Source organism: Pipistrellus hanaki, assembly GCF_964339955.1.
Source record: "Pipistrellus hanaki genome assembly, chromosome: 3".
In the NCBI taxonomy this organism is placed as follows: Eukaryota; Metazoa; Chordata; class Mammalia; order Chiroptera; family Vespertilionidae; genus Pipistrellus; species Pipistrellus hanaki.
The window spans coordinates 78,851,986-78,875,625 of record NC_140505.1 but is presented as its reverse complement, the minus strand read 5'-3'; the positions used below and the strand labels follow the sequence as shown (position 1 = coordinate 78,875,625).

The 23,640-nt window shown below is 42.5% G+C and overlaps 2 protein-coding genes across 19 annotated transcripts in view; one reads left to right on the top strand and one right to left on the bottom strand.

Annotated features, from left to right (window-relative positions):
- The window catches only part of SETDB2 (SET domain bifurcated histone lysine methyltransferase 2), a 93,244-nt gene extending 89,979 nt beyond the window's left edge, over positions 1-3,265 (bottom strand). For 2 of the 6 annotated variants that reach the window (XM_084879330.1, XM_084879331.1), the window contains exons 1-2: positions 3,132-3,261; positions 2,708-2,807 (exon numbers count right to left, since the gene is read on the bottom strand). The gene's annotated coding sequence lies outside the window, so the exon portion shown is untranslated. Of the gene's footprint in view, positions 1-2,707 lie in introns of all 6 variants that reach the window. The other 4 variants (XM_084879328.1, XM_084879332.1, XM_084879333.1 and 1 more) reach the window with 3 other exon arrangements.
- A 184-nt stretch (positions 3,266-3,449) lies between these two features.
- The window catches only part of CAB39L (calcium binding protein 39 like), a 129,631-nt gene continuing 109,440 nt past the window's right edge, over positions 3,450-23,640 (top strand). For all 13 annotated transcript variants that reach the window (XM_084879460.1, XM_084879458.1, XM_084879467.1 and 10 more), the window contains exon 1: positions 3,450-3,556. The gene's annotated coding sequence lies outside the window, so the exon portion shown is untranslated. The remainder of the gene's footprint in view (positions 3,557-23,640) is intronic.

The window sequence follows — 23,640 nt, the reverse complement described above, 5'->3', positions numbered from 1 at the left end:
CACTTATGGACATAGAAGCAAAAACAGTAAGCATGCATCAGTAGACTAAAAGTGTATCATTCATGTAGGGTTTATCCCAGGAATACCCAGAAAATTCAACATTAGAAAGTTTCTAAATGTAAATTTTTATATTAACAGATAATTGGAGGAAAACTCTCATCTCAGATGCAAAAAAACAAAATTTAAAAATTTAATGAAAATTGACAACTATTGAAGGGAAGAAGGCAAATTCTTAGCACACTAGTAATAAAAGAGAACTCTTTAATCTGATAAAGACTATTCTACTAAAATCTTGCATCCTCAATAATGAAACTTCAGAGGCATTTTCATTAAAGTCAGGCACAGGATGAGGATGCTTGCCACCAATGCTCTTCTTATTCAGTATTGTACTGAAAGTCTTAGAAAAAGGCAGTAAAATAAAAAGAAACCTGAAGCTTGTAAAGAAGGAAAAAAAAATCTGTAAATAAACAAAAACAAAATAAAGTTTAAAAAGCCAAGCAAAGAGTTGGGAGAAAATGTAATATATTTTCACAATAGCAACAAAAAAAGGATAAAGCCATTGGATGAAGAAATTTTTTAAAATTATACAGGATACACAGTATGCAGACACATAAAGAACTCCTTCAATCATTAAGAAAAAGATAACTAAATAGAAAATGGGTATAAATTTACATAAATTGTAAGTTAATAAACATGAATAGATACTGCAACATTATTAATAATCTGAAAATGAGATCTTTAAAAAATGAGTATCATTTTGTCCATCAGATGGGCAAAAAGTAAGCTAATATCTCATGTTGGTCTAGATCAGTGATTTTCAACCTTTTACATCTCTTGGCACACAAACTACTAAAATTCTGCTCCACACCAAAAAATATATTTTTGCCAATCTGACCAAAAAAAACAAACAACCCAGGTATAATTTTGATTCATTCACAAAAGATGGCTATTGTTGTGTTGGCTGTTGTCATTTTTTTATTTGTCAATCTAAGGGAAAAGATGTCAGTGCCTCTAAAAGGTATTCATGTTTTAAAAATTCTTATAGCACACAGATTGAAAATCACTAGTCTAGATTATAGGGAAACTGAATTCTAAAAAACTACTTGTGAGATATGTAAATTAGTAGAAATATTTTTAAGACAAATTTGGCAAAACATATTAATATTAAAAATGTTCATAATTTAGCCGAAACCGGTTTGGCTCAGTGGATAGAGCATCGGCCTGCAGACTGAAAGGTCCCAGGTTCGACCCCGGTCAAGGGCATGTACCTTGGTTGCGGGCACATCCCCTGGGGGGGATGTGCAAGAGGCAGCTGATAGATGTTTCTCTCTATCCCTCTCTCTTCCTCTCTGTGAAAAATCAATAAAATATATTTAAATAGAAAGGTCCTACCAATTCATACGTCCACCTATAGCATATAGGTTCTTTTTTCTAAAAAAAGCTCACCAGTGTTCATAACTTCTAAAATTTTAAAAATAGCTGAACTTATGCCCAGCTGGTGTGGCTCAATGGTTGAGCAACCCCTGAATCAGGTCAGAGTTTGATTCCTCGTCAGGGTACATGCCTGGGTTTTGGGCTTGATCCCAACAGGGGGTGTGTAGGAAGCAGCCAATCAATGATTCTCATCACTGATACTTCTGTCTCTATTCCTTTCCGTTCCTTTGAAGTAAAAATTAAAATAAAAAAATCAATAAAGATTTTTAAAAGTAACTGAATTTTCAAAGGTAACACGTTTAGTGGAGAAAATACGCAAAATCTAACAAAGCATAAAGAGGACACTTTAGTCTGGCAGGTGTGTTCAGTGGTTAGAGCCTCGCTCCATGAAGCAGGTCATGGTTGGATTCCAGGTCCGCAAATGCCTAGGTTTCCGCGGCGTGCAGGAAGCCTTATCCTTGATGTTTTTATCTCTCCCTTACTCTGTCTGAAATGAATAAAAACCTATTTTCTTAAAAAAGAAAATTTAAATCACTCAGAATTTCACCATCCAGAGATAACCAATGTTAATATTTTGGAGTATAACAGGGATTTTAAAATGTGTTGATATATTTCCGATTCTCATTTTTCCATTTTTGGCAGAAAAGTAGTTTCAATTTACGGTTCCCTTCTCGTTTTTTTTTTTTGTTTTTTTTAAAATATATTTTATTGATTTTTCACAGAGAGGAAGAGAGAGGGATAGAGAGTTAGAAACATCGATGAGAGAGAATCATCGATCAGCTGCCTCTTGCACACCCCCTACTGGGGATGCGCCCGCAACCAAGGTACATGCCCTTGACCGGAATCGAACCCGGGACCTTTCAGTCCCCAGGACGACGCTCTATCCACTGAGCCAAACCGGTCCCGGCTCCCTTCTCGTTTTTTAAAAATAGGGTCTTATGAAGCTGTGACCATTTCCTGTGTTCCTTATGTTTTCATTAATGTAGATACTTGTGTATAAATCATCAGGCACACCACTTCCCTTGTTCCTTACTCTGCATAACAATCAGATACATTAGCATGTCCGCTTTGCTAGTGAAAGTGGCAGAAACAAAAGGAAGCAGGTGGTGTGGCTTCAGAGTTTTTTTTATTTCATCTACCGCCCCAGGCACCCCTTTTCTTAGGCGCCTCCTCAAAACATACCGAACTTACTGAAGGTTTCCACAAGCCGAGGGGCGAGCACAGGGAATCACGACTGTTCCTTATTCCAATTAATCGCTGATGAACTACTTACTGGGTTGTGGTTAGTGAGTCAGGTGCTCCTGGGATCTGATCTTAACCCGGTGATCTTGGATCCAGGATTTCATCCTTACTTAGGGCTTGTGTGGTCTTACCTGTGAAATGGGTCAGTGGTTAACAAGTTCTGCTTCTGGGGTTCGTACTGCAGCCCTTGGACGGCCTCGGGGTCCTGCTGCTGGGAATCACCCCACAGTAAGGTGCAAACCGCCAGGTCTAGACTGAAACGGGGGCTGAGAACTTGGCGCGCCCCGACTCCCTGCTCCAGCCCGGGACTGCACGTGGGTGAAAGAAGGGAGGATGCCCGGGCTCCCCGGCGGCGTTCCCAGGTCCTGGGCCGCAGGACCCGCCCGGGAGCCGCCCACGGCCGGGCCTCGCCTACACGGGCTCCGCCGCGCCCTCCTCGCCGCCGCCGGCCACACCTGAAGGCAGCGCGCCGCCCGCGAGGCCGGGTTCACCGCAGGTCGGGACCCTCGTCGACTCCACGCCGCCCAGAACGCGCGGCGCCCGGTGCCCCCTGGCCGGGAAGTACTTCTCCGCTTCCTAGCGCTCGCCGCGGCCGGAGGAAGGACCGCCCAACCCGTGACACCCAAGCCTACCACACGCGAGCCCTGAGGGGGAGGAGCCGGACGCCTCCCGGCCCGCCGCCCTCTGGTTGCCCGGAGCACCAGGGCCACGCCCCAGGCACCCGCGCGCGAGCCGCCCGCAGCGCCAAGGCGCCAAAGCGCCGCCCGCCGATTTGCTGGCGGCGCTCTCGCGTTGTCTCGCGCGCTCTGGCCGGGCCAATGGGGACACCCGCAGTCGAGAGGCCGGCTTCGCAGGAGTGGTGGCGCAGCTGTTTCCTCCGGTAGGTGTGTGGCTGCCATCTTGTGTGTGGCTGAGGCCGGGCTTCTGGGCGATTAAAGCGCGCTTAGCGGCTGGCGGTGTAGGGGGTCCTGCGGGAGCTGTGGAGGAGGGGCCGGGGTGTGGGCGTGAGGGCACCGATCCGGCGCCGTGGACCTCCCTGAAGGGGGAAAGTCAGTCCTCTCGGCCTGCTTCTCAGCCCCGGGGAGAGCGGTGAATGGTGGTGGGGGCCTCGGGTGGGGCCTTTGTGAGCGCTCGCTGGGACCCGTGATGCCTTAAAACCGGGTCCTTGAATTCCAGGAAGCTATTCCAACACGGTTTGCCCCGGGGATTCTGGCCCTCAGCCTTGATGCACACAGGAGGCTGGCTGACGGCCCGCCTGGTGCTGAAAGGAACGAGGCTGGGAATTAATGAGGGGGAGAGGGGACGCCTCACCGTGGGGCTCAGGCTTCCTTCCTCCGTGGTCGCAGGAGCGGCCGCTGCGGTGTCCGCTCCCCTCCCTCCTTATCCCTTTGAGTGAGGCCATCCCGTGGTCGGAGTGGGCGTCAGGCTGGCCCTGCGTTTGGGCAGCTTTGGTCTTTAGTGGGCAGCCAACATCCCTGCAGCGGTCTTTTTTAAAAGCTGGAAGGTGCGGGTCCTTTTAGGAACAGTGGAAGTGAAAGAAGGATTTTGTCCAATCTTAGTTTCCCTGGTGACGATCTGGAAGAGTTGGACGTTTTTTGGGTCTGCCTTGACATGCTTGGCTGCCTCGTCAGGGCCTGGGCAGGCTGGTCCGAGGGAAAGCATCCCAGCTTCTGAGCTCCTCGGCTGGAAGGAAGGACACAAGAACTACCTCCTTCCCCTCCCCGCCCCCCCCCCCCCCCCCCAATCAAAGTTGGAAACACACGTCTAATTTGAGGGGGGAAATTTTTATCAGATTTGAGAATCCAGACTAATATTTTGTGATTAACTTTAGCAGTTTTGACATGCATGAAAAGAAAGCAAAGATACTCATCGCCTTGAGTTTAGTTTTCAGTTATTCAAAGTTAACTGATGGCCCAACAGAGTCAACAGTACCGTGTGTTTTGTTGCAGGAATACTAAAGAAAACAGCAGTAAAATAATTAAATATTTTATTTTAAAATTTTTTTAATTTGAGTTTTATAAAGCATAAATTGCAAGGGTTTCAGTATCAATAATTTATTTTATTTTTTTACTTACTGATTTTACAGAGAGGGTGGGAGGGAAACCGATTTGTTCTACTTTTGCATTTATTTGTTGATTCTTTTTTATTTTTATTATCTAAAAAAACATTTTTATTGATTTCAGAGAAGGGGAGAGAGGTAGAAACATCAGTGAGGAAAGAGAATCATTAATTGGCTGCCTCCTGTATACTCCCCACTGGGAATCGACCCTGCAACCCCTGGCCCGTGCCCTTCACCAGAATTGAACCCAGAACCTTGAGTCCAGAGGCTAACACTCTATCCACTGAGCCAAACTGGCAAGGGCTGTTGATTTTTAAAAAATATATATACTTTTTGATTTTTTACAGAGAGGAAGGGAGAGAAATAGAGAGTCAGAAACATTAATGAGAGAGAAACATCGATCAGCTGCCTCCTGCACACCCCTACTGGGGATGTGCCAGCAACCAAGGTACATGCCCTTGACCGGAATCAAACCCAGGACCCTTCAGTCCGCAGGCCGATGCATTATCCACTGAGCCAAACCAGTCAGGATCAAGTATCAATAACTTAGTGTTGAATTGAAGCCTAAGGTATGTCAGAAATCTGTTAACGTAAGAAAACATTCAAACTTGTAAAGAAATTTTGTGAGTTTATTTAAGCCAAACTGTCGACAATTGTCAGGAAGCAAAATCTCAATGTATTGGGAGAATGGAGAATGACGATTTTTTTACCTTGTTTTATACATTACAACGAAAAGAGATGTAAGTGGTTTACATGACATCTATTGCTGATAGATTAGGGAAGGGAGAGAAAGGGATTGGATAAAAAGTAAAATGATAGACATATACTTCTATTACATAGGTGAGTACAGGATAGTTAACAGTCAATAATTAACTCAGTAACTGTGAGGGGATTTGTGGTCTCCCCAGAGTGGTGACTGCTGTGCTTTAAGTGGTTCTGAAAAAAGGAAAATTACGTTGACATTCCAACTACATGTTATCGTAGGTGCAAAAAGACAAAAGACTCAGTTAAAGTAAAGATTGACCTTTGTCAGGAAACATTCCAGCCATGGACATGACTAACCACCATAACTGCTTTTAGTTCAAGTCTTAAATTCAGACCTTAGGTCTTTGAGTTTGCAAGACCACCACACAGGCCTTCCCTGAGCTTGTCAAGTTAGCATGTGGCCCCTTTTCATCCACAGATCAGAGGCTAATTAACACAAGTTTTCTAGAAAACATGACTTTTATTTCATTTGAACTATATTTGTTGCTTCTAATTTCTACATACAAATATTAAGGATAGGTTCATATCCTTTTTGTGAGGTCTATTTATGAACTATAGAGAAATTTAGATAATGAAGATGAGCCATAAGTGAAATGCTTTATATGCCATTTTTTTTTCTTGAAAGCATAGATGAATACCAAAATTATCAGTGTTGTAGATCTCTTACTGCTTTTCTAGTTTCTTTTTAACACAAGTCAAAAGAATTCAAACTTTAAAATTTACTATATTGTATAAGTATGTTCTGTAATTTTAAGCAGATAAATAATTACATAAAAGCCCAGTGACCATTACGGCAGAATGACTGGAATGACTGGTCGCTGTGACGCGCAGTTATTACCAGGGGACAGATGTGCGCTCCCACGCAGGAGTGCCACTCAGCAGAAGTCGGGCTCATGGCTGGCAGGGACAACTATGACTGAACTAAGGAGCAGGCAGCCAAGCGGTAAGGAGCAAGCAGGCAGGTGGTTAGGAGCGAGGGGTCCTGGATTGCGAGAGAGTGCAGGCCAGGCTGAGGGACCCTCCCCACCCTAATGCATGAATTTGTGCATCGGGCCTTTAGTTTGAAAATAGGTATCTTCAAATTTTTCTGTCAGAAATATAGTGCTATATAGACTTAACAATCTGATGATTCTTAGAAATTTTAAAAATACCACTTTTGCATGAACAATATTAAGTGACTTTAAGTATTAGGTCTAGTAATAATTAATGTCGTTTTCTAATACTTTTTTAAATCGAATTTATTTAAACAATACAACAAAATTTAATCAACAATATAGTTGCCGTTGTTTTCTACTACTTGTGCCCAATGCTCAGGAAGCATTTTAATCCCTCTGTTGTAAAATTCTTGTGATTTTGATGCAAAAAATTCGGTCAATGCATTTTTGAGGCATTCTTCATTATTAAATTTTTTTTCAAGAAGAAAGTTTTGCAAAGAACGAAACAAATGGTAATCGGAAGGGGCAATATCAGGAGAATATGCAGGTTGAGGGAGAACTTCCCATTCCAACTGGCGCAGTTTTTCAGCAGTGATTCTTGCAGCATGCGGTCGTGCGTTATCGTGGTGAAGAATTACGCCCTTCCCATTAATCAGCGCGGGTTCTTTTTCTCTTAAAGCTTGGGCTAACCTTTCCAATTGGGCACTATACACTGCACTTGTAATGGTTTGGTTAGATGGTAAAAGTTCATAATGAAGAATTCCTTTAAAATTCCACCAAACACACAACATCACTTTTTTCGCATGCAAGTCAGGTTTTGGCGTGGGCTGCGGAGCCTCATTTTTGTCCAACCATTGAGGCCGCCTTTTCAAATTAACATACAGCACCCATTCTTCATCTCCGGTAACAATTTGCTCTAAAAACGGCAAACGGTTTTGACGAGAGAGGAGCGAATTGCAAATTGTGACTCTTTGATTACGGTTGTTGTCGGTCAACTCATGAGGAACCCATTTTCCAAACTTTTGGACTTTGCCAAGTGCACGCAATTGATTGGAAATTGTTTTTTGTGAACAATTTAAAGTTGTCGCAAGCTCTTGTTGGGTAATTTGAGGATTTTGCACCAAAAGAGTTTGAAGAGCTTCTTGATCAAAATTGGACACACGGCCTCGACCACTCTTGTCATCTAACGAAAAATTTCCCTCGCGAAATTTCTTAAACCAATGCTGGCATTTTCTGGCGCTAACTGCATCTTGACCAAGAGCACTACAGATGTTTTTTGCAGCCTCACTTGCTTTTCTTCCTAATTGGAACTCGTAAAGCATGCAGTGCCGAATATGCTCTTCATCCGCCATCTTCTTAGCCCTAGTTTTGCAACAAAAACCAAACCAAACACAAACTTTTTCAAGCAAAACTTGTTAATTGCACTTCACACGTTCTGTAGATACCACGTGTTTGAAGGTTATGTCAATACAAGTCAACGCCAAGCAAGATTTTAAACGAATGTTTAAAAACGACATTAATTATTACTAGACCTGATAAAAGCAATTTAACTTAGATTGGTATGTTAGAGATTACTTTTCATAGCAATCTCATAATATATACAAGTTTAGATTATTTCCTCATCAAGTGATGTATGCTGTGAAATTTTTAAAATTTTTTGATAACTTTTAAATGAATGTGCTATTTTGTGACATATAGATTAAAATGTGTCTAACCCAGCCGGTATGGCCCAGTGGTTGAATGCCAACCTATGAGGAGTTCAGGTTTCAGTTTCTAGTCAGGGCACATGCCCCACTTGTGGGCTTGATCCCAGTGTGGGCTCGATCCCAGTGTGGGCTCATTGATGTTTCTATCTCTCTCCATCTTGTTTCCTCTCTGAAATAAGAAAAAAAATAAAATTTCTCTAAATCAGCATAACAACAATAAAAACTGCTTTCAATGTGTCCAGGATTCTAACATTTGATACTTTAAAAATCTGAATGCTCTAAAGCAAAGATTTTAGAGTACTTTTTTTTTTTTTTTATTAAAAATTGCATTTGAAATGTTATAGGTTCCCTTTCCCAGTAACCAAAAAGCCAAGTTGCAAATAATAATAATTCCTTTAAAAATCATTTTTGAAGTCTAGAAATACCTTGTTGTGCTTTGTAATGTAAGCAGAGAGACATGAGCAGAACAAGGACAATGGGGCAGGTCACTAGGGTGGGAGGCACTACGTGCCTAGGTAAGGACAGTTGTAGGGTGAGCCCTTGGTCCCAAGGTGAACTTTCCTGCCTTAGAATATCTCTTGTCCTACACTTTGGACCCCCTTACTTTTCCTCCAGAGAGAGAACATCTAGGCCCCAGTTGTACTTCAGCTTCAGAAAGTAACAAAACCAGACCAGCAATCCCATGGATGACCTCAGGACCAGCTGCATTGGATTGTGACCCCCTGCCCTGGTGCCAGCCAATCAATCAGACCTAAATCCTGAAAGAACACACCTGGAAATGGAAAGCTGCTGAATATTCTATTAAGATCTTCCCCTGGTATCTCCCCTAAAATCTCCACCCTTAGCCGAAACTGGTTTGGCTCAGTGGATAGAGTGTCGACCTGCAGACTGAAGGGTCCCTGGTTTGATTCCGGTCAAGGACATGTACCTTGGTTGTGGGCTCAGCCCCAGTAGGGAGATGTGCAAGAGGCAGCTGATCGATGATTCTCTCTCATCGATGTTTCTACAATAGCTCGCTCTCCCTCTCCCTTCTCTGTAAAAAAATCAATAAAATATATATATATTTTTAAAATCTCTACCCTTAAAACTCTTAGGTCAGAGGACCCAGTGAGCTCTCCTTTCAGGGAGCATGCCCTCGCCTTTCCCTCTGTACTCCCCACCCAGGCTCTTTACCAGCTTCCTCACTCCTAAGCTTCAAGGGCCCTTCCTTTGCCTCTGTAACTTGTTTCCTAAGTCCATTTCTTCTAGGAAGTACTTTTTCTACATCTGTGATTAGCTAAATAAATGTTCTCTTATAGTTTGGGTCTTGGCTCTGAATTCTTTCCTAGCCAGAATTCAAATACTGAGGTTGCTGAACCCAAGTTTGGTCTGACCCCACTGGTCTAACACTTGATGCTTCCAACACACACACGCACGCATGCACACATTTTAAACTAGAGGCCCGGTACACGAAATTCATGCATGGGGCGGGGGTATTCCTCAGCCTAGCCTGCGCCCTCTCACAGTCCAGGACTCCTGGCTCCTGCCTGCCTGCCTTCCTGATTGCTCCTAACTGCTTCTGTCTGCCAGCCTGATCACCCCTAACTACTCTCCTGCCAGCCTGATTGATGCCTAACTGCTCCCCTGCCAGCCTGTTTGCCCCAAACTGTCCTCCCCTGCAGGCCTGGTCACCCCTAACTGCCTTCCACTGTAGGCCTGGTCCCCCCAACTGCTTTTCCCTGCAGGCCTGGGTTCCCCCCCTCCAACTGCCCTTCCCTGCTGGCCATCTTGTGGTGGCCATCTTGTGTCCACATGGGATAATCATCTTTGACCACATAGGGGCAGCCATTTTGTATGTTAGAGTGATGGTCAATTTGTATATTATTTTTTTATTAGATAGGATAGAGGTTGGGTGCATGGGTGGAGGCTGGCTGGTTTGCCCTGAAGGGGTGTCCTGGATCAGCGTGGGGGTTCCCTCAGGGCATGGGGTGGCCTGGGTGAAAGGCCTGTGGTGGTTTGCAGGCCAGCTACACACCCCAGCGACCCAAGAGGAGGCTCTGGTATGTGGCCAAGGCAGGCCAGGGCTGCAGAAGCTTGGCTTCCTCCATTGCCAGGAAAACCCAAGCCTCCTGCTCGTGCCCACAGCCATCTTGGTTGGGTTAATTTGCATACTTGCTCATGATTGGCTGATCGGCATGGCTTGTGGGTGTAGCAGAGGTACAGTCAATTTGCATATTGCTCTTTTATTAGATAGGAAGATACTCGCCTGAGGATATGTGTTTTTGATTTGAGAGAGCGAGAGGAAGGAAGGGAGAAATAAAAATATTTATATAAAAGAGAAATAGCAATCCATTACTTCCCCACATGCTCTGGCCTTGGCTATGTGCTCTGACCAGGAATCGAACCTGTCAAACCCATTACGGTTTAAGTTTTGATGTACAGGCTAATGCTCTAACCAGCTGAGCCACATCAGCCAGGGCAAGTTTTGATCATATACTAATGTATGTCACTAATTAATTTTGTGCATTTTGCCATCACTTTTCTGGTTTTGAACTGGTATGGTCCATTATTGGGACAAATTAAACAATGTAACTATGCCGAGACCGGTTTGGCTCAATGGATAGAGCGTCGGCGTGGGGACTGAAGGGACCCGGGTTCGATTCCAGTCAAGGGCATATACCTTGGTTGCGGGCATATCCCCAGTAGTGGGTGTGCAAGAGGCAGCTGATCGATGACTCTCTCATCGACGTTTCTAGCTTTCTATCTCTCTCCCTTCCTCTCTGTACAAAATCAATAAAATATTTAAAAAAACAAACAAACAAAAAACAATGTAACTAAGAACTTAAATTATTTAAAACAATGTAAAGGTCCAAATGACCGCTTTAGTTTGTGCTGTTCAGTTGATCAATGAAATTGATTGAATTCCTGAATCATAAGGATATCCTTTAGCTGCTGCAAATGTTTGTGAGATAAACTAGTAGGACATTCAGGCCAGCAGGGGGGGACAGTTGGAGCAACCAGGCCAGCAGGGGGGCAGTAATAGGCAACCAGGCCAGTGAGAGGTGCTGGGGGGACGGGCAGTTAGGGGTGATCAGGCCAGCAGGGGCAGCAGTTAGGGGCAACCAGGCAGGCAGGTAGGTGAGTAATTAGAAGCCAGCGGTCCCAGATAGTGAGACGGATGTCCGACTCAAGGGGTTCCAAATTGGAGAGGGTGCAGGCTGGGCTGAGGGCATCCCCTCCTCCCATGCACGAATTTTGTGCACTGGCTAATGCAATGTATTTCTCGTAGCACTAAGATTAAAAGATGGAAATGATGATGGAAGGTATGTAAATGTTATATAGTCTAACAAGATAGAAATACTATAACCTAAACAAAAAAATGGGAAAGGAGAGTAAGTGAAAAGTAGAGTATGGTGGTGGTTTTCCTCTTAAGAATTACTTGTGAGGAAAAGGATAGCACTTGAAGCTGATTGATGGAAACTTAAACATACTATAAGTATACATACACTGAGTGGCCAGATTATTATGATCTCTGAACACATAATAATTTGGCTGCTCAGTATGTATATTTGTATGTGTATGTGTATGTATGTATATGTATATGTATATGTATATGTATATGTATATGTATATGTATATGTATATCAGGCCTGGTGCATGAATTTGTGCATGGGTGGGGTCCGGCCAGCTTGGCCAGGGGGAGGGGACATGGGCCGTTGGCTGACCTGCCTTATGGTCGAACTCCTGGTCAAGGGGACAATTTGCATATAAGCCTTTTATTATATAAGATATACACTGAGTGGCCAGATTATTATGCATTCAGAGATCATAATAATCTGGCCATTCAGTGTAATTTGAAATATAAGATGAAACACTAATAAAAATTGTACCAGTGATCAAAAGTATATGGTGGGGGATAAAGAAAGTTAGAGAAAGTTACTAATTTTGTTACTGCTAATAGCAGGGAACTAATGCTATCTTAAAAGGGGGAGGGAATGAACAATATTACATAAAGATGTCACTATAGAATTAACCCCAAGAAGAAAATACACAACTAAACACTAAAAGAAACCTCCCCTAAAAAGAGCAAATAAAACAGACCACATAGTGCTGGGACCGGTTTGGCAAGTGTCGGTCTGCAGACTGAAGGGTCCCGGGTTCGATTCCAGTCAAGGGCATGTACCTTGGTTGCGGGCACATCCCCAGTGGGGGCTGTGCAAGAGGCAGCTGATCGATGACTCTACTCTCTCTCATCGATGTTTCTGACTCTCTATCCCTCTCTCTTTCTCTCTGTGAAAAATCAATAAAATATATTTTTTTAAAAAAACAGACCACATAGTGATATGTACACATTCTCTATACTTATTTGTGTGTACGCAGACAAAAATTAATAGGACATAAAACATCACAATACCAAGAATACCAGGTTAATAAACATAAATGGGCACAACATAATGATTGCTGTATAGAAAGATACAGCTGTATAAAGTAGAAATAATAAAGTGAATTAATTTTAATAAAGGAAAGGGTAAAGATATATCAGATAAATGCAACTTTTTAAAAATCAGAGTTCACCTTGGTATTAGACAAAGGCAGAATTTAGCTAAAAAAAACCTTGAAGAATATTTTATAGCTTAAGGGCTACATTCACAATGAATTTTTTTCTATATTGATTAAGGTATTACATATGTGCTTTATGCCCCCATTTCCCCTCTACCCACTCCCCACTCATGCCCTCACCCTCCTGTTGTCTGTGTCCATTGATTGATCTCTTATATGCATGCATACCAGTCCTTTGGTTGATCTCTTCCCCTTACCCCCATCCTCCTCTACCGTCTCTGTGAGGTTTGATGGTCTGATCGATGCTTCTCTGTCCCTGGATCTGTTTTTGTTCATCAGATTATGTTCATAATAATCCACAGATGAGTGAGATCATGTGATATGTATCTTTCTCTGACTGGCTTATTTCACTTAGCATAATGTTCTCTAGTTCCATCCATGCTGTTGCAAATGGTAAGAATTCCTTATTTTTTAAAGCAGTGTAGTATTCCATTGTGTAGATGTACCACAGGTTTTTAATCCACTCATCTGTTGATGGGGACTTAGGCTATTTCCAGATCTTAGCTGTGGTAAACTGTGCTGCTATGAACCTAGGGGTGCATAATATCCTTCCTGATCAGTGTTTCTAGTTTCTTGGGAAATATTCCTAGAAGCGGGATTGCTGGGTCAAATGGGAGTTTCATTTTTAGTATTTTGAGGAAATTCCATACTGTTCTCCATAGTGGTTGCACCAGTCTGCATTTCCACCAGCAGTGCATGAGGGTTCCTTTTTCTCTGCATCCTCACCAGCACTTGTCATTTGTTGATTTGTTTATGATAGCCATTCTGACAAGTGTGAGATGGTACTGCATTGTTGTTTTGATTTGTATTTCTCGGATGATTAATGATTTTGAGCATGTTTTCATATGTCTCTTGGCCTTCCTTCTGTCTTCTTTCGAAAGTCTATTTAGGTCAGTTGACCTTTTTTTTAAAAAAAAAAATGGGTTGTTTATCTTCCTTCTGTTAAGTTGTATGAGTTCCCTATAAATGTTGGAGATTGAACCCTTATCAGTGATAAGACTGGCAAATATGTTCTCCCATGCAGTGGGCTTTCTTGTTTTGTTGATGGTTTCTTTTGCTGTACAAAATCTTTTTATTTTGATGTAATCCCACTTGTTTATTTTCTCTTTAGTTTTCAATGCCTAGGACAGTGGTCGGCAAACCATAGCTCGCGAGCCACATGTGGCTCTTTGGCCCCTTGATTGTGGCTCTTCCACAGAATACCACATGCAGGCACACACGTACAGTGTGATTGAAACTTCGTGGCCCATGTGAAGAAGTCGGTTTTCGGCCTGGGTGAGTCTATTCTGAAGAAGTGGCGTTAGGACACTCACGGGGCCAAAGAGCCACATGTGGCTTGCGAGCTGCAGTTTGCCGACCACTGCCCTAAGAGCTGTATCGGTGAAGAAATTGCTTCGGCATATGTCTGAGATTTTGTTGCCTTTGGATTCCTGTAGTATTTTTATGGTTTTCCATCTTGCATTTAAGTCCTTTATCCATTTTGAGTTTATTTTTGTGTATGGTGTAAGTTGGTGGTATAGTTTCATTTTTTTTTTCATATATGTGTTCAGTTTTCCTAATACCATTTATTGAAGAGACTGTCTTGACTCCATTGTATGTTCTTACCTCCTTTCTCAAATATTAATTGAGCTTAGTGGCGTGGCTCGATTTCTGGGTTCTCTGTTTTGTTCATTGGTCTATATTTCTTTTCTTGTGCCAGAACCAGGCAGTTTTAAGAACAAGGCTTTGTAATACAGCTTAATATCTGGTATTGAGAGCCCACCTATTTTGTTCTGCTTTCTCAGGATTGCTGCAGCTATTCAGGGTCTTTTTTTATTCCAGATGAATTTTTGGAGAGTTCTTTATAGGTCTGTGAAATATGCCGTAGGTATTTTAATGGGGAGTGCAGTGAATCTATAGATTGCTTTGGGTAGTATGGACATTTTAATGATGTTGATTCTAGCAATCCATGAACACAGTATGTTCTTCCATCTGTTATTGTCTTACTCTATCTCTTTTTTCAGTGTCTTGTAGTTTTCTACATACAGATATTTTACCGCCTTAGTTAGATTTATTCCTACTTATCTTAATTTTTTTTGGTACAATAGTAAATGGGATTGCTTTTTTAGTCTCTCTTTCTGTAAGTTCACTATTGGTGTATAGAAATACCATAGATTTCTTGGCATTAATTTTGTATCCTGCTACATTGCCGAATTCATTTATTAAGTCTAGTAATTTTTTGATGGAGTCTTTAAGTTTTTCTATGTATACTATCATGTCATCTGCGAATAAGGATAGTTTTACTTCTTTTCCAATTTGGATGCTTTTTATTTCTTCTTGTCTAATCGCAATGGCTAGTACTTACAATACTATGTTGAACAGGGGTGATAAGAGTGGGCATCCCTGTTTTGTTCCTGTTCTTAAGGGAAATGGTTTTAATTTTTGCCCATTGAGTATGATGTTGGCTGTGGGTTTGTCATAAATGGCTTTTATTATGTTGAGGTATGATCCTTCTATTCCCACCTTGCTGAGAGTTTTATCAAGAAGGGGTGTTGGATTTTGTCAAATGCTTTTTCTGCATCAATTGATACAACAATGATTTTTATCTCTTAATTTGTTTAAGTGATGTATCACATTTATTGATTTGCAGATATTGTACCATTTTTACATCAGCAGGATAAATTCTACTAAGTCATGGTGTTTGCTCTTTCTGATGTACTGCTGTATCTGATTTGCTAGAATTTTGTTGAGGATTTTGACACCTATGTTCATGAGGTATATTGGCCCTTAGTTCTCTTTCATTGTGTTGTCTTTATCTGGTTTTGGTACCAGGGTAATGCTGGCTTCATAGAAAGAGCTTGAAAGTGTTCCTTCCTCTTGAATTTTTTGGATAGTCTGAGGAGGATAGGATTTAGTTTACCCTTGAATGTTTGGTTAAACTCCCCTGTGAAGTTTTCTGGCCTTGGACTTTTGTTTTTGGAAGCTTTTTTTTAAAAAAAATATATTTTATTGATTTTGTACAGATAGGAAGGGAGAGAGATAGAGAGTTAGAAACATCCATGAGAGAGAGTCATCGATCAGCTGCCTCTTGCACACCCCCCACTGGGGATATGCCCGCAAACAAGGTACATGCCCCTGACCGGAATCGAATCCGGGACCCGTCAGTCCCCAAGCCGACACTATCCATTGAGTCAAACCGGTTTCGGCTGTTTTTGGAAGCTTTTTGATAACTGCTTCAATTTCTTCCATAGGTATTGGCCCATTGAGATTTTTAGATTCTTCCTAATTGAGTTTTGGAAGGTTGTTGTATATTTCTAGGAATATATCTATTTCCTCCAGGTTGTCTAGTTTGTTGGAATTGAGTTGTTAATACTAATTTTTAACAATCCATTGTAATGCTCTGGGGTCTGTTGTTATTTTGCCTCTTTCACTCCTGATTCTGTTTGAGTCTTCTCTCTTTTCTTCTTGTTGAGCCTGGCTAGAGGCTCATCAATCTTTTTTATACTTTCAAAGAACCAGCTCTTGGTTTCATTGATCTTTTGTATTGTTTTTTTGTTGTTGTTTCTATGTCATTAATTTCTGCTCTGGTCTTTATTATCTCCTTCCTTCTGCTCACTCTAGGATTTTCTTGTTGTTCTCTTTCTAATTCTTTAAGTTATAGAATTAAATTATTTACTATCATTTTTTTCTTGTTTTCTGAGGTAGACTTGTAGAGCTATAAACTTCCCTCTCAGGACTGCTTTCATTGTGTCCCTTAAATTTTGGGTTGTTGTGTTTTCATTGTCGTTAGAACCAAGGATGTTTTTTTTGTTGTTGTTGATTTTGTGTTTTTTTTTAAATACATTTTATTGAATTTTTTACAGAGAGGAAGAGAGAGGGATAGTTAGAAACTTTGATGAGAGAGAATCATTGATCAGCTGCCTCTTGCACCCCCCCCCCACTGGGGATGTGCCTGCAACCAAGATACATGACCTTGACCAGAATCGAACTTGGGACCCTTCAGTCCGCAGGCCGACACTCTATCCACTGAGCCAAACCGGTTTCGGCAGAACCAAGGATGTTTTTAATTTTTTCTTTGATCTCTTTGGTAACCCAGTCATTGTTTAATAGCATGCCATTCAGCTTCCAAGTATTTGAATTTTTTTGGATTGTTTTTATTGTAATCTATTTCTCATACTAGAGGCCCGATGCACAAAGATTAATGCAAGAAAGGTCCTTTCTTACCCTGGCTACTGACACTACCTTCACACTGGCTGGAACCACCTTTTGCTTTGGCCCGGAGCTGCCTTTCCACCTTCTCACACTGCCCAGAAGCCCGGAGCGGCTGGGGCGGTGCAGAACATCTGTGTCATCGCCATGACAACAATGCAAGCATCCTGCCCCTAGCCACTCAGCGCCTGTGTATGCAAATTAACCCGCCATCTTTGTTGGGTTAATTTGCATGCTCACTCCTGATTGTCTGATGGGTGTTGCAAATGTATGGTCAATTTGCATCTTACTCTTTTATTAGTATAGATTATGCCATTCTGGTCTGAGAAGATACTTGATATGATTTCAATCTTCTTGAATTTGGAGACACTTTGCCTATGACCCAATATGTGGTCTATTTTTTAAAATATCCCATGTGCACTTGAGAAGAACATATATTCCATGGCTTGGGGTGAAATGTTCTGAAGATGTTAATTAAGTCTTTTGATCTAGTGAGTCATTTAGAATTGCTGATGATTTTTTGTCTAGAGGATTTATCCAATGATGTCAGTGGTGTATTAAACTCCCCTATTATTATTGTATTGTTGTTGGTCTCTCCCTTGATATCTTATAGGAGGTTTTTTGTTTGTTTGTTTGTTTTTAATGTATTTGGGTGCTCCTGTATTGGGTGCATATATGTTTATCTTGGTTTTATCCTTTTGTGGTTTCAATCCCGTTAATATTATGGCATGGCCTTCCTTATCTCTTGACTTGTCCTTCGCATGGAGGTCTATTTTATCAGCTATAAATATTGCTACCCCATCATTTCCATTTGCCTAAAAGTTACTTTTTCATCCCTTCACTTAAAGCTGTGTGAGTCCCTTGTACTGAGGTGGGTCTTTTGTAGACAGCATATATATGGGTCATGGTTTTTTTTATCCATTTCATGTCTTTTGATTGGAGCATTTAGTCCATTTATGGTTAAAGTTATTATTGATAGTACTTGTTTGTAGCCATTTTTATTTTTTATGCCTATGTTTTTTCTTACCTTTTTATTTCTTCTTTTTACACCAGCCCCTTTAGCATTTCTTACATCGTTGTCTTGGTAGTGATAAACAACCCTAGGCTTTTTTCACCTATGTAGCTTGTTATGTCCCCTTCAATTTTGAATGATAACCTTGCTGAATAGAGTATTCTTGGATTCAGCTCCTTGCTTTGCATCACTTTGTAAGTTTCCTTCCATTCTTTTCTGGCCTGATGTGTTTCTGTTGAAAATCATTTGATAATCCAATGGGAGAGCGCTTTTACGTAATTTTTTGTTACTCTCTTGCAGACTTTAAGATTCTTTGTCCTGAATGTTTGCCATCGTAATTATGATGTGTCTTTGTGTGGGTCTTTTTGGGTTCATTTTGTTTGGGACTCTGTGCTTGTGTGACTTTTTTCTTCCCCACATCAGAGAAGTTTCTGACATTATTTCTTCAAATAGGTTTTCTAACCCTTGTTCATGTTCTTGTTGTTCTGGCACCCTATTATTTGTCTGTTGCTTCGTTTCATGTTGTCCCATAACTCCCTTAGGCTTTACCCTCTCTCTTTTAATATTTTTCTCCAATTGAAGTTCAGTTTGGGTGTGTTTTGATTCCCTGTCTTCTAATTTGCTAATTCGGTCTCCATTTCTAGCTATTGTTGAAACTTTCCATGGTGTTTTTTTTTTTTTATTGCAGCTATATCACTCTTCATTTCTTCTTGATTCATTTATTTAAAAAGTTGTTGACTTTTTTATCCCTCTGGTTTATGAACTGTATGACGCTTATTCTGAATTATTTTTCTGACTTATTGAATGCCTCTATTTCACTTAGCTTCTCTTCTGGCAATTCCTCCTTTTCTTTCCTTTGGGAGTTTCTTTGTCTACCCATTTTTGTTCTCACTAAAGGATCTAGATTTCGAATTGTGCAGGGGCTGCTTCTTGGGTGGCAGTGGTTCCTCAGGCAGCAGTTGCTCCTCAGGGTGTCGTGGCAGCTGCTGCTCCTCAGTTGTCAGCAGTTCCTCTGGTGGGTGCTGTTCACTGCATTGATGGTTCCTCTGGCTGGTGGGGGGAGGCTGTTCACACAGCTGCTGCTCCTCGGACGTGGGTGAGCTGCTCATGAGGCTCCTGCTCCTCCGATTGGGGCGGACTGCTCATGTGGTTGCTGCTCCTTGGACAGGGGCAGGTTGCTTGCAGGGCTGCTCCTCGTATGGGGGTGGGCTGCTCACACAGCTGCTGTTCCTTGGATTGGGTGGGCTGATTGCATGGCTGCTGCTCCTTAGATGGGGGTTAGGCTGCTTGTGTGGCTGCTGCTCCTCAGATGGGATTGAGTTGCATGTGTAGTTGCTGCACTTCAGATAGGGTCGGGTTGCTCACCCCGCTACTGCTTGTCAGACAGGTGCAAGGTGCATGTGACTGCTGCTCCTCAGACCTGGCTGGGCTGCACAGAGCTGCTGCTCCTCGGACGTGGGTAGTTTGCTCATACAGCTGCTGCTTCTTGGACCAGGGTGGGCTGCTTGGGTGGCTGCTGCTCCTCGAATGGGGGCAGGCTGCTCACGGAGGTGCTGTTTCTTGGACAGGGGCAGGCTGCTCGCACAGTTGCTGATCCTCAGACAGGGGTAGGCTGCTCTCTTGACTGCTGCTCCTCAGATGGGGGTGGGCTGCTGTCATGGCTCATGCTCTTCGGATGGGTGCAGGGTGCGGGCTGTGTTCAGCTGTTGCTCCTCGCATGGGGGAAGGCTCTGCAGGGCTGCCACTCCTCACTCATGTGTGGGCTGCTCGTGTGGCTGCTGTTCCTCAGGTGGGGCTTGCTGCTCCTTGGGCCAGCGTGGGCTGCATTAGTATGCTGCTCTTTGGCCTGGGGCAGGCTGCTCGTGGGAATGCTGCTCGTGTGGGCACAGTGCTCTGGGCTAAATTATTGGGCCATTCAGAGGGGAGAATGCTTCGGAACTCACAGGAGCCTGCACCCTGGGTGGTTGGAGTCTTGGTGTCTGTGGGGACAGAGCTAATGTGGCACGTTCCTGGCAGAAGTGGCTGTAGAGTCCCAGGTTTTATCTGAGAGCACCCTGGGTTGAGGTGAGGCTGGGGCTCCCAGTCACAGCAGCTCTCCCCTTCAAAAAGGCGAGGCCTCTGAGGAAGAGCTGACCTCTCTGGGACTGTTTGCAATAGTAGCAGAGGCTGCCTAGTTAGGCGAGCCTGGTCAGTCTGCCCCCAAAGGTCCTGCAGCATCTAACTGTGACGCATACACACACACACACACACACACACACACACACACAACCCAAATGACCACACACTCGTTCTTTGCTCCCTTACTCATGCTCTCTCCCTCACTGCCATCTTCTTCCTTCCTCTGTAGTTGGGTCTGGAGTATTATTGTCCAGTTCATGGATGGAGTGTCCTGAGTATCTGGTTATGTGGCTCACTCTCTATTACATTGGTTATACAGGATAAAGTTCACCTCAACAAGACATTGCACAAAGGGAACAAAACATGAATGTACTCACGACATCGGTAATCTCAATATAGTGACCACCAGAGAAAAGAGAATTAGGGAAGAGAAAGGAGAGCAGAAACTATTTTGAAGAGAGAAAAAATGGAATGAAAGAAAAGAAAAGGAAGAAAAAGGGGGGGAAAATGTGCGGAGAAAATACCAGAGAACAAAAAGGTAAACCAAAACAGGTAGACCAGAACAAACAGCAAATACCCAGTAAAGAAGGTGGGGGCAGAATCCTATATACAGAAACTAAGGTTAAGAATTGGATGAATATGGGAAGGACCTCAGTTCAGTATAGAGGAAGTAGCAAGGGGATAAGTGGGTAAGAAAAAAGCAAAAGTGAAGAAAATACTACAACTAATAATAAATTTAAAAAAATTTGATTAAAAATGGGATAAAAATAACAAATAAAAATTAGGATGAGGGGAAAATAATGTAAAAAGAGAAAATAAACGAAAAAATGAAAATAAAAAAGATAAAATAATTATAAAATAAAAATAAAAATGAAAAAGTGAAGTGTCGTTCCTTTGGCTGGCTTAAGATCTCAGTCTTCTATACTGTCTGCGGTTTCTCAGTTTCCAGTTGCTGGGACTGAAGGTCTCTCTTTAGGCCAGTCTTTGTGGACTCTCAGGGACTATTCAGATTTTTAAAAATCCTTTTTACCATTCAGTGTATATTCTGAGTGTATCTGTATTGGTTGCCTGGAGACCGTAAGGAGTGGGGCTATCTCTTCAGGATAAAATGACTACCCAGGTCCCATGCATCAGGTGTGACTCAGCACCAGACTCACTGCCACTTATCCTGGACCCTCTCCTCTCCCCAGACTCCACAAGTCCACACCTCCTCCTGCACCTCAGCCATGGGTGAGTGTCTGTATCTGAAAGGTCCTAAAAACTAGGTTCAGCAAAGAAAAACAAAGGCCACAAATAGGGGAAAGAGCTGCACCTCTGTGAACCCCTCTGCTGACTGCACTGCATGGTCTGGGCAGCCCTAAGGCTGCCTCCTCTGGCCTCAGTCTTTCATGACTGTGGGCTCAGATCTAGAATCCCCTGCCACCAGCTGTCCTGCAGATCTCCCCGCTGTGCCTGTCCCAAGGTACAAGACTCGGTGCTGTGCTGTTTCCCCCTGACCCTCTGGGTTCAAAGGTCTGGCAGTTCTCTCCAGCCCAGGTCCTTGATTTTACCTTTCTCCATGTGTCCTCTGCCCTTCCCAGCTGTGAATTGTCTCACCAGCTGTGTCTCCTTCACCAATTCTGGGTGGATGCTATTTGATTCAGCAGCTCATTCTATCTGCTCTGCAAAAAGGCTTGGGACACGTCCATCTATTCCGTTATTTTGTCCTCCCATGAGTATTTTTTTTGAAATGTCTATTTACCAAATGACATATCAATAGCTCTCATAAAATAAAAATTACAAGAGGTGTAATTTTTAACACCTCTCTCAAAATTTTAAGTCCAGTTAAGTGGACAAAAAAATTAGTCATAGTACACAAACAATAAGGTAGTTCTCACATCCTATAAAATAAAGAGGTAATATGGAAATTGACCATCACTCCAACAAACAAGATGGCCACCATAGATTGCCGGCAGGGGAGGGCAGTTGTGGATGATCAGGGCAGCAGGGAAGGACAGTTAGGGGTGACCTGGCCAGCAGAGGAGGGCAGTTTGGGGGAGGGCAGTTGCAGGGGAGGACAATTGGGGGGACCCAGGCCTTCAGGAGAGGGCAGTTGGGGAGGACCAGCCCTGAAGGGAGGACAGTTAAGGGCAACCAGGCTGGCAGGGGAGGGCACTCGGACATCCTTGGAGGGGTCCCAGATTGGAGAGAGTGTAGGCTGGGCTAAGGAACACCCCATCTCCCCGTGCATGAATTTTGTGCACTGGGCCTCTAGTATTTATATTAAAGATCCACAAATAGAGAATACATCTTTTCAAGTACACAGGGGACAGTTATAAAAGTCAATTTTATACCAGACCACAACAAAAACCTCAGTTCCTATAACTAAAATATTAAACAAAAATCTGACTATGTGCAATAAAACTAGAAAATAAATTTAAAATCCGGTTTCTGTAGGATGATGACAACTGTCTAAAGCCATACGCCTTTGAAATACCATACAGATCTATAAATGAAGCAGAATAAACCACCACCACCCTTGCTTAACAATATCAAATTATGGGTATGGAGGGAAATAAACTGAAATGTAGCAGAGCAAGCTGTGGAACCTATGCTGAAGTGGCAAGTGATGTTGAAATTGTTCAGTTTCAGAACAGGAATGGTAAGCAGTAGCTAGGGTCAATAGAATGCAGATTAATTCAAGAAAAAGAAAACTCCTTCTAAAATGGGAAATACCAAGAAGTTTGAGGGCTGTTAAACAAAAGGAACCTGAAAGTGCATGGGACCAAAGAGGCAGTCTCAGAAAGGTACTGCTTCTGGGAAAAGATGACTTGGAAGAGGCATCATTTACCTAGAGGCTTGGTGGTAAAGAGAAAGAAGAGGTAGTAGGAATTGGAGAAACGGAAGATAGATCATCCTTTCTCTACCTCCACACCCAAAAGGAGTCATTGATTTAAAACATTGTACTTTTATATACCAACACAAGGGCTATTGAACTAAAAAGTCCACTAATTCTTCCAAATCCCTCCCTCCTATTTATGTACTACTGTTAACCTAGTTTAGGAAAATTAAAACACTCAAAATGAACAGAAAATGGTGGACAATATCCATGTAAAGTTAATATAAGTAGGAAACATAAAATGAGAGTAAAAATATTTCAGTTGATGAAGTCTCCCCAAAAACATCCAACTACAGAGTTAAAGAAAACTACAGAACAATACTATTGAGCAGTAAAAAGAAGGCTCTATTATCTTTGAGATAGCACGGAGGGACCTGGAGATTATCATTCTAAGTAAAATAAGCCAGTCAGGAAAAGATTAAAATATGATCTCACTTATATATAGAGTCTAATGGACAAAATAGGTCCAGAGACATGGATGTATGGAACTGAATGTCCGATTATAGGCAGGAAGGTGGTGAAGGGAGTGGGAATTTTAAAGAACATATGCATATATAAAGAGCCCATGGACACAGACAATAGTGTCAAGTAGGCCTGGGGTGGGGTGGAGGACAAAGTGGGGGGACATAGGGGACATAATGCTAACAATAAATTTTTTAAAAATCATTTAAAATGAGGCTAACATTCAAGGTACTAAAGAAGAA